The sequence below is a fragment of the Triticum urartu genome, chromosome 7A (genome assembly GCF_056163025.1).
Source record: "Triticum urartu cultivar PI428250 chromosome 7A, HENAU_Tu73, whole genome shotgun sequence".
Classification (NCBI taxonomy): Eukaryota; Viridiplantae; Streptophyta; class Magnoliopsida; order Poales; family Poaceae; genus Triticum; species Triticum urartu.
Window position 1 is genome coordinate 325371205 of NC_141879.1, and position 10307 is coordinate 325381511.

Genomic DNA, 10307 nt, shown 5'->3' on the forward strand with positions numbered 1-10307 from the left:
GGCCTATTCCGGAGCTCCGCCGGAAGAGGGCCGTCATCACGGAGGGCTTCTACATCATCCTAGCCTCTCCGATGAAGTGTGAGTAGTTTACCTCAGACCTTCGGGTCCATAGTTAGTAGCTAGATGGCTTCTTCTCTCTCTTTGAATCTCAATACAAAGTTCTCCCTCTCTCTTGTGGAGATCTATTCGATGTAATCTTCTTTTTGCGGTGTGTTTGTTGAGACCGATGAATTGTGGGTTTATGATCAAGTCTATCTATGAATAATATTTGAATCTTCTCTGAATTCTTTTATGTATGATAGGTTATCTTTGCAAGTATCTTCGAATTATCCGTTTGGTTTGGCCAACTAGATTGGTAATTCTTGCCATGGGAGAAGTGCTTAGCTTTGGGTTCGATCTTGTGGTGTCCTTACCCAGTGACAGAAGGGGCAACATGGCACGTATTGTATCATTGCCATCGAGGATAACAAGATGGGGTTTATTTCATATTGCATGAATTTATCTCTCTACATCATGTCATCTTGCTTAAGGCGTTACTCTGTTTTTAACTTATAATACTCTAGATGCATGCTGGATAGCGGTCGATGAGTGGAGTAATAGTAGTAGATGCAAAATCGTTTCGATCTACTTGTCACGGATGTGATGCCTATATACATGATCATGCCTAGATATTCTCATAACTATGCTCAATTCTGTCAATTGCTCAACAATAATTTGTTCACCCACCGTAGAATACTTATGCTCTTGAGAGAAGCCACTAGTGAAACCTATGGCCCCCGGGTCTATTCTCATCATATCAATCTCCATCACTTTAATCTTGCTTTGCTTTGCTTTTACTTTTTACTTTGCATCTTTATACCAAAAATACCAAAAGTATTATATCTGTCAGATCTCACTCTCGTAAGTGACTGTGAAGGGATTGACAACCCCTAATCACGTTGGTTGCGAGTAGCTATCATTTTGTGCAGGTACGAGGGACTTGAGCGTGGCCTCCTACTGGATTGATACCTTGGTTCTCAAAAACTGAGGGAAATACTTACGCTACTCTGCTGCATCATCCCTTCCTCTTCGGGGAAAACCAACGCAAGCTCAAGACGTAGCATGTGTCGGCTCAAGTTAGTTGGTGGGATTACAAGTTAACAATTGCAATACATGTTCAGAATGGCGGCTTAAACGAGGGCTGATGATATATGAAGTAATGATAAGCCGGCAGAATAAGCCACCATGACTAAGATATTCAAGATCTACCGAGAGTAAAATTTGCTAAGTGTTAGGACAAATAGGTTCCATAGTTTGAAGCTATAAATTCGGATCTACCGCTACTCAGAAAAGGGAATAAATTCGAGACCTACAGAGGCGACAGTGGAAAAGCAGAGGTGCCCTAGAGGAGATCTGTCGCGATGAGGATATATTCTAGTATCAAAAATAGGTGCTAAATCTACTACCGCGCAAGATTTATGTGGTTTTTGGATCTAATCCATGGATCTAAACAAGGAGAAAGAAGGGCAGCGACGAACACCGATGAATCCTAATGACAGATCTATGACGAAAGAAAGGAGGGCTTACTGATGCTGATAGGACAGCGGAGTGGCGCCGCGGTTTTCTGGTCCGTTCATGGTGATGCAGCGTCCGGAGTTGAGGTCGGCGACGAAGGTCGACGGCGGCGGGGCTCGTGCGGATTGGTGTGTCGCGAGGAGGAAGAAAGCGAGAAGGAGAAGAATGAAAGGTGATTCTGTGGCCTTATTTATAGGCTTGGAAGTACGAACGGCAGGCGCGGGAATCGAGGAAACAGTAAAATGGATATGTGACGGCACATGCGCCTCGATTTTCGGAGGGCCGGGAAAGAAAGAGATTTATTAAGATTTGGATTCTGTGTAGCATTAATCGTAGATGATGTCATGGCGGGTTATCACAATTTTTGGAGACGACGTCATGGCGGGTTACAATATTTCATAGTAAGAGGAGGAAGGATTTTTCTAAGTATTGAAGATTGACATGAACAAGTTCAAATCAACCTGGGGCCTAATGTTGGGGATATGACTATCAGGTATGACCCGCCCAGGAGGGGCCAGGTCATCCCTATGGCGTTTCATCTCAATGAAGCCCAAGAGCATATTAACAATGGCGGTTCATAGATAGGCTTAGTAGAGGGCCCAAAATCGAAGGCGGCTTAAGGCCCACGGATATAAACCGCCATGTACATAGACTTGTATTGTAAGGCATGTAAGAAAGGTCACCGAGCCGGATATGTTATAGGAGCTGGCCAGGACTCTGTAGGCCACAGGGCGTCAACCCGTGTATATAAGGGGATGACCCAGCGGTGGCTTAGGACAAGAAACAACAGATCGAGGGCCAGGTTAAGTGTATTCGCTCCCTGGTCATCGAAACCCTAGCAATACCACTTCCAACTGGATTAGGCTTTTACCTTCACCGCAAGGGGCCGAATCAGTATAAACTCCTTGTGTCCTTTGTCCCGATTAACCCCTTTAAGCTAATCTCGTTGCGATGGCTCCACGACTAAGTCCTCACACTAGGACATCTGCCATGACAATTCCACGACAACAATGTCTTTGGTTTAAGAACCTGCAAGTGTTTCTTGTAGCGATGTTAATCCCATAAAAAGGACTCGCATGTGGGCATCTGCTATAATAATCAGGTACTTCATTCTCATTATCAAATTCAAATGCTCAGTGAAACTAACCAATGAATGGACTGGTTGGTTAAATCTGAATAAACAACACTTTATTCTCATCTTTTCTCCTCTTTCATTCACTGAAACATCTACAGTGCATGCTTGTTACTTCTTTGAGTGCTCGAACACAAATACTGAGAAAACCCAATTATCAAATTCAAAATGTGGTTCCTGTTCTGGGAGGTATGACGTGATTTCTCTGCTGGCATGTGTGTGTGTGTTGATTGCTTGTCTGTTGCCGGGTGGATTGCACAGTGGCGATGCCGGGAGCCATGGGTCATCGGAAAAGTGAGATGCCGACGTCGCTCAAAACGATCCTTTCTGGGCATTGACTGGATCCTCCACATGCCATTGATCCTTTGGTTCGTACATGCTTGGCATTGACTGGATTCTAGATTGGCTAGCTTGTATCCCGGCCAACCTCTCTGTCCTGATTTTTTAGAAGCCAACTTACTTCAAAAGGAGGCCTGGATTACCTTATATTCAGCATTGGTTACATGGAATAGATTTTTTTACGATGAAAAAGTTTGACAATTGAAAATCTATCCGAGAATCATGCTAGTTTGTGCGCTGAAATTTGCACCTAGATAGGTTCAGATGTTTGGCTATCTAGGCACTGCCTATTTGTCTGAACCTAAAAATTCACAAATCAAATTCACAAATCAAATACTGAGAAAACCCAATTATCAAATTCAAAATGTGGTTCCAGTTCTGGGAGGTATGACGTGATTTCTTTGCTGGCATGTGTGTGTGTTTCTTGTTTGTCTGTTGCCGGGTGGATTGCACAGTGGCGATGCCGGGAGCCATGGGTCATCGTAAAAGTGAGATGCCGGCGTCACTCAAAACGATATTTTCTTGCCATTGACTGGATCCTCCACAAATTATTTGATGCCATTGATCCTTTGGTTCATACGTGCTTGGCATTGACTGAATCCTAGATTGGCTAGCTTGTATCCCGGCCAACCTCTCTGTCTTGATTTTTTAGAAGCCAACTTACTTCAAAAGGAGGCTTGGAATACCTTATATTCAGCATTGGTTACATAGACTAGATTTTTTTACGATGAAAAGGTTTGACAATTGAAAATCTATTCGAGAATCATGCTGGTTTGTGCGCTGAAATTTGCACCTAGATAGGTTCACATGTTTGGCCAGCTAGGCACTGCCTATTTGTCTGAACCTGAAAATTCACAAATCACTTTAGTTTTCACTAACACAGCTAGGGCCAGCACCCCCTATCAAAAGAGACAATCTCAACAGCGGACGGGGTGGCGGAGTAGTCACATACCCACCATACAGTAACTGCTAGCTATACTTGTGGAGCAAATTCTTTGTCGTATTCATCAGGCGGGAACGACTTGTGTAGAATCTGAGCTTGTGGTGAAAAAATAGAAGAAATGATCCTGGACCACTAGATTGCAGATCAATGGTACAGATTTAGGTGGAGGCATCTCAGCCCATTTAATGCAGATTTTGCAGAAACCCCCCTACTGATAGTTCGACATGAAATAGGACATTTGCATTATGCACCTCAAGTCTTCGTGAAATAAAACCATTTTTCAGATATGAACAGTACTAATGCCCATATCTTCTTAGTCTGAAACAAACTCGTCTCATATAAGATCTGCGAAAAATATTTACTGGATGAAATGAAATCCAGACACAGTTATGTGACACCACTAATTTTTGAAGAGAGTCGAACATCTTGGTCACTAAGAAACGACAATATATATCACAAATATTTTAGCACATGAGATAATAAGCCATCCCAAATCAAGTACGACCACACATACATGTCAAACTGGAAAATATAGCAATTTAAGGATTGAAATTATCACTATTCAGCAAGCATTTCAGTACTTGAGTACATGAGAACACATCACAAGAGGCAAGTAGAACCACACGTACATGTCAAACTGGAAGTAGAACAAATTAAGGACTGAATTTATCAGTGCTCAGCAAGCATTTAAGTACTTGAGTACATGAAACATACATATCATTTTTAGTATATGGCCGGCAAGACCAAGTGGTAAAGACTGAAATTATCATCGCCCAACAAGCGTCTTGCTGGTACAAGACCGAAAATATCTATCATTCTGCCTCGTGTTAGTGCTTCCTGGTAATCGAGCTTCCTGCTGGGAGAGATTGGACTCTTATAGACTTGATCAGTTCGACCTACCTAGGTAAACACACCAAGTAAATAGGTGTCATTCAGAAACATTTACCAAATAGCATATCTCGAGAAGAGAGACAATCATTATATATGTCTAGCTGCATTCAGCACTCCAACCTAGGATACATAACCTATATGTCAAACTTGGGATGAAATTCTTGAAACATATTAATACATATGTAACCAATCAGGATAACTTTGTAAGTTAAACTGTCTTTCCAGCATCTACAAGGGAGTTTTCAAATCAAATAAAATGGCATGTGATAGTTGGAGAGAGTACAAATATTTTGTTCATTATTCCATTATAGACCTATGATAAATGAATTACAATTCCATGATTAGTTAAAAGCACAAATGAGAACCACAAATAAGTGGCATTGAGCAATTTAAAGGGAGTTTTATGACTGCCCTGCAGATGCAAATTATTATTCAAATTTGATAGCTATAAACAAAAAACCTGATGGCATGCATTATATTACATCTTGTAATAATAAGAAAACCACATAAGCATGGGAAAAAATGAACAAGATGGCAGGTTGGCTCATGTCATGGACGAAGGATTAGTACTAAAGCACATACACACATCCTTGTTGTAGCCATACCATAGGCCAATAAAAAAATGGAAGGCGCACATATCTTTGGTAAATGATTTATGTATGCCTAATCATTTTAATCAGCCTAGTTGAGTGGTCATAGCACGACAAATATGTGGTAGTCTTCGAAGCAAGAAGGAGCACAAACCTCTACTGTTTTGTTTTTTGTTTTTTAGAACATGTTCTTGCATCATGAAACGCCATTTCCTTATAAATGCTGCATTTGCGCGCGACTTCTTGATGAATTCCAGGCCTTCTCTTCTCACTGGATCCACTCCTCGCACCATCCCTATGGCCCTTTATTCTAGAGCATGTGCCCCTTGCATTGATATCCTTAGGTGTAGGATTGTAACATCCTTTGGAATGACACTCCCAATACACAACTCCTCATTTTCTTGTGTATTGCATGGTACGGTCGAAACTAGTTGGGCTAAACCCAACTCAATGCCACACAAACTATTGTGTAGGAATTCAATTCCTTCCATGGAGTGTTTGGATTCTCCTATGAGATCTTCTAGCTTGTCCCTCATAGCAACTATCTTCCTTTTCACAGCAATGTCAACCAGATCTATTAAATTTTCTTCAAGCACATTCCCTTCCCCATCATAGACAATGTCCCTACGAATAGGAAAATTATCACATCATCATCATCATGTGGGTCAAAGTAGATAACTATTAATGTGTCTACATCAACATGATAAGAAATATACCTTTTGCAATTTTTCTTCCATCGCTTAAGAATACAAAGGCTTGGCAATTCATTTATTTTCGCACCCCTAAATACCCTAATAATGTGACGGCACACAATTCCCTTGGACTCAAAAAGCTTGCAAGAACATTTAGCGGTCATGGATGTTGTGTCATAACACACTTCTCTAATCTTCTTGTATTGATCGCTGGCAAACATGATTTTAATCCCCTCATGATTTTCTGTCTGCTGAACATCACAATCATCTCTGGCAGCAAGCACCTGAGCCTGAAACAATTCAAAAACCTCATGGGTGAATAGCACCCTGCCTTGTCTCTCTATTTCCCATGATGTCAACAACTCACTTTGTTGTGTATTCACTTGTGTTATCCGCAATCAGCTCACTTTGACTTTGACATTTCAAAGCAGTGTCAAGCCTTAGCCAAAACTCAACAAAGGTAAGCTTGTGACGAATGAAACGTTTAAAAATGAATTTGCACTCTCTGAAATAGAAGTTGTCCTGAGTAGACTAGCTAGGTGAATGTCCATAAAGTAAGCTGGTATCCATGTCGCACGAAGCTTATACCTTTTGGCAAACCACTCGTAGTCCTCCAACTGAAACTCTATGATGAAAGATTGCCATCTATCCTCAAATTCAGCAGGTGTTTCAGAATTCCACACGCAATGTTTCAGCCTATCATAGAACACAAGGTCATTCCTCAATTCCAGGCGTACCTTCCCTGGAACCTTTTCCATAATGTGCCACATGCACAATCTATGTGTCGTGTTCGGTAGAGTTTTTCTGGTTGCATTTTTCATCCTAACACATTCATCAGTTATGATCACTCTAGGCGCAATCCCACCCATTGCTCTAAGAAATGACCTGAACAACCAAATATAGGATTCTTCTGTCTCATGAAGTAGAAACCCCGCCCCAAAAAAGACACTTTGCATGTGATGGTTTACTCTAGTGAAGGGCGCAAAGGTGTATTCATATTGGTTAGTGCTGTATGTCGAATCAAAAGATACAACATCGCTGAAATGCCCATAGTTTTCCCTACTTGATGCATCCGTCCAGAATAAACGAATCAATGTACCGACCTCGTCAACTTCATATTCAAAGAAAAATGCAGGGTTCAGAGCCTTCAATCTACCAAATTGGTCCACCAACATTTGAGCATCACAATTTCTTATTTTATTTTCAGTCCACCATACTGATTCTGTAGGTCTTTCTGGGTGCACCCAACATGCTGAAAACCACCAACACTAACATTAAGTAGCCTATATGCTAAGGCAGTGCCAATGCTAGCTTTCTGACAATCGTGAAGTGTTGTCTTCACTCTCTCACTAATTTGACGATTGGATCTAATCAAGTGTTGCTGGCTCGGTGGCACAAAAGGGTGATTGTGATATTCAGTGAGTGAAGCTATCTTGTATTTTCCATTCCTTTCTCGAGTGACATATATATAAGCTTCACATCCACATCTAGTCAATTTAACCTTTCTCCTTTTCTTTGAAGCCTCAACAACAACCATACCTTTCTCGGGACGGAAGCCTTCTTTTGCACACAGGAAGCATTTCCATTGAAGCACATTATCTACGACCCTCTGTTGTCCAAGACGCACACCAAATCCGACATTGTGTGCATATGTCCTGTAAAATTCTAGCACTGAGGCAATGTCATCAAATATCATCCCTACTTTTGGCTTCAATTCCTCGTCACACTGGGGTTTATACAAAGAACCCTGCAACATTGATTGCAAGTTCAGTAACATTACCCTCACGTGACAACACCATCTCACTTCTAAAGACTACATGTTATTCGGTTATGATATCTCATTTTGTCACTGCCAAAAATTAATACTCCCATATGGAATGTCCATTTAATGAGAGTATTACAGGTTGTGACAAGTGTTATAACACAATAGGGCTGTCTAATTTCTACCATACATATCCCAGATGTTTAGTTTTAGCATATTTGTTTGCCACCTAAGGTTTGACATGGACATGACATATGATAAGTGTATATTTTCCTATCAAACATGAATGTATTCATGCAGTTTAATATGGACAAAAAATAAGAAGGTACATACATTATATTAAAATAAAAAACTATGTGTACCTCTTGAGAGAATGATTCTTTTTTTCGGTGTACTGGAGTCATTAATGAGAAGCATTGGAGAATTAATTTCTGCGAATGACGTTGCATCACTGAAATCTTGATTTTGAACATTGTTAACCGATTCCATGGCTGCAAACTGTTTTTTAGCAACCAAAATAGCACACAAGGGATTAACATAATGTTAGATACATTAGGATATCTTGATTTTCTCGTATCGCTATTGTCACCTGATAGTGCTGGTGCACATGCTGCGATCATTGGAATTGAGGGCTCTCCTAGAGGAGACATCGCACTTCTACCCTCCATTACTGGATCCTGTGTGAGAATTGCAAATTTAGACCGGGGATCATCTTTTCCATGTCAAACTTCTGCCACATGCATGGGTCATATCAAAGGCATGGCTTATGGGAAAGATTAGGGAAATGTAATTAATTACTCTCAGAAGGACAGGAAAATATTCATGTGCATAGAAATACTGGAGCGAGCACCCAACCAATAATAAATGTCAGAATTTTGGGGATGAAAGATCATCAGTAAGCATTTAAAAGGAATAGCCAACCCGACGAATCCCCTAGCAAAATATGTAATGGCATCTTTGTGTCTATTCAACATATGTATCTTGGAGAGAGAGAAAAAGAAAAATAGCCATTGTGTCTCACGTGTGTGCGTTTCGGCTTGCTGCTGAAGAATTGACGAAGCCAGAGCAGCCTACTTCGTGTACTAGTGCATCTCACCGGAATAGCTAGATTTGCTAGTGTATTGCTTCCTGCTAGAAATCGGATAACGTTTATGTACAGTTGGTACACGTGCTTGGTATGGCTGATGTAGCCATTGAAACCAACACAAGATCTCCATGAGCCAGTAGGCAGTAGCACTACACAATACCATAACTAAGTTATAGCACTAATCAACTTGCTGCTTTTGGAAAAAAAATAAGAATCCAACAAACATAAGAATCACCCCAGAGCAGATCAGCTTCTATACTACTCGGGCTGCTGCTCATTCTTCTTCTGTTGCTACCCAGCAACTAAATGGACAGATTCAACATTAACAAGTAGAAAGAATATAAAACTATAGAGATGAAGTATCAATCTACTAGCTAATAAAAAATTAACATTTATATTTTTACCTGAAGAATGAAGAACCGTGGTGGCCTATTCGTAGAACAAGAAGCGGCCGGTCGGGAAGGAGGCGAGGATCCACGACCGCTGAGCTAGTGCTGAATCGCGAGAGGAGGTGACAGGGGGTGGGCGGAGGAGGACGGCGGAGAGCTGATCTGGGAGCCTGAGAGTGGGAGGAGGTGAGGAATCCGATCCAATCTGCCTCAAACCACGCCACCAGCGAAGAAACGGCTAGGAGCCATCGAGGAGGAGATGGATCAGCTTCTTTGCTGCGCGTGCCCGCCCAGCTTGGCTCAGGATCTGCGCCGCCGCTGCAGCCGCCGCCGCCGCAGCCGTAGCCAAGAAATCTTCGATCCCGTGCCTTCGCTCTATAAGGATTTGGTACAGACGTGGGAGGGCAGCGAAAGCAAATTTGCTTGTAGCGTTGGACCTTTTTGCAAATTTTTTGTAAAGATCCCACCATTCGGACCTGTGCCATCAATCTCTCATCCGATGGCCCAACATCATTTCTTCTATTTTTTCACCACAAGCTCAGACTCTACACAAGTCGTTCCCTCATCAGGCCGGGCATGGGGTTGTTGTAATACATGCCCACCAAGATCTCCGGCCATATAGACCCGTGAGGGATCCAGGGAGTGTTACTCTATGCAGCATCATGACCACGATGGTGTCTTGATTTTGAAAATACTATTTGAATGGAATCACAACATTTAGTACACATTTGTTTTTCAGCAGTTGCTTTATTTTTATACCATGTGAATCTCCCTTGGTTAGCACTTGAGACATGCATTACACACGATTATTTTTTCTCGATTTAATGTTGTTGCTCTTTCCCACGAGGTACTTGATAAAAATGCTCGGCGTGTGGCGCTCTTCAATGACTTGTTCTCTTTTGAAGAGCATGCACCCAGTCTCTCTGTG

The 10307-nt window shown here is 41.6% G+C and overlaps 1 pseudogene across 1 annotated transcript; it reads right to left on the reverse strand.

The window, feature by feature from the left end:
- Positions 1 to 4498: 4498 nt before the first annotated feature.
- On the reverse strand, positions 4499 to 9907 carry LOC125518804 (protein FAR1-RELATED SEQUENCE 5-like; annotated as a pseudogene). Its single transcript, XR_007288138.2, has 6 exons — positions 9395 to 9907; positions 8493 to 8580; positions 8266 to 8401; positions 6166 to 7888; positions 5604 to 6073; positions 4499 to 4868 (listed from the first exon to the last, which is right to left on the reverse strand). The product of XR_007288138.2 is annotated as a protein FAR1-RELATED SEQUENCE 5-like (transcript).
- Positions 9908 to 10307: the final 400 nt, after the last annotated feature.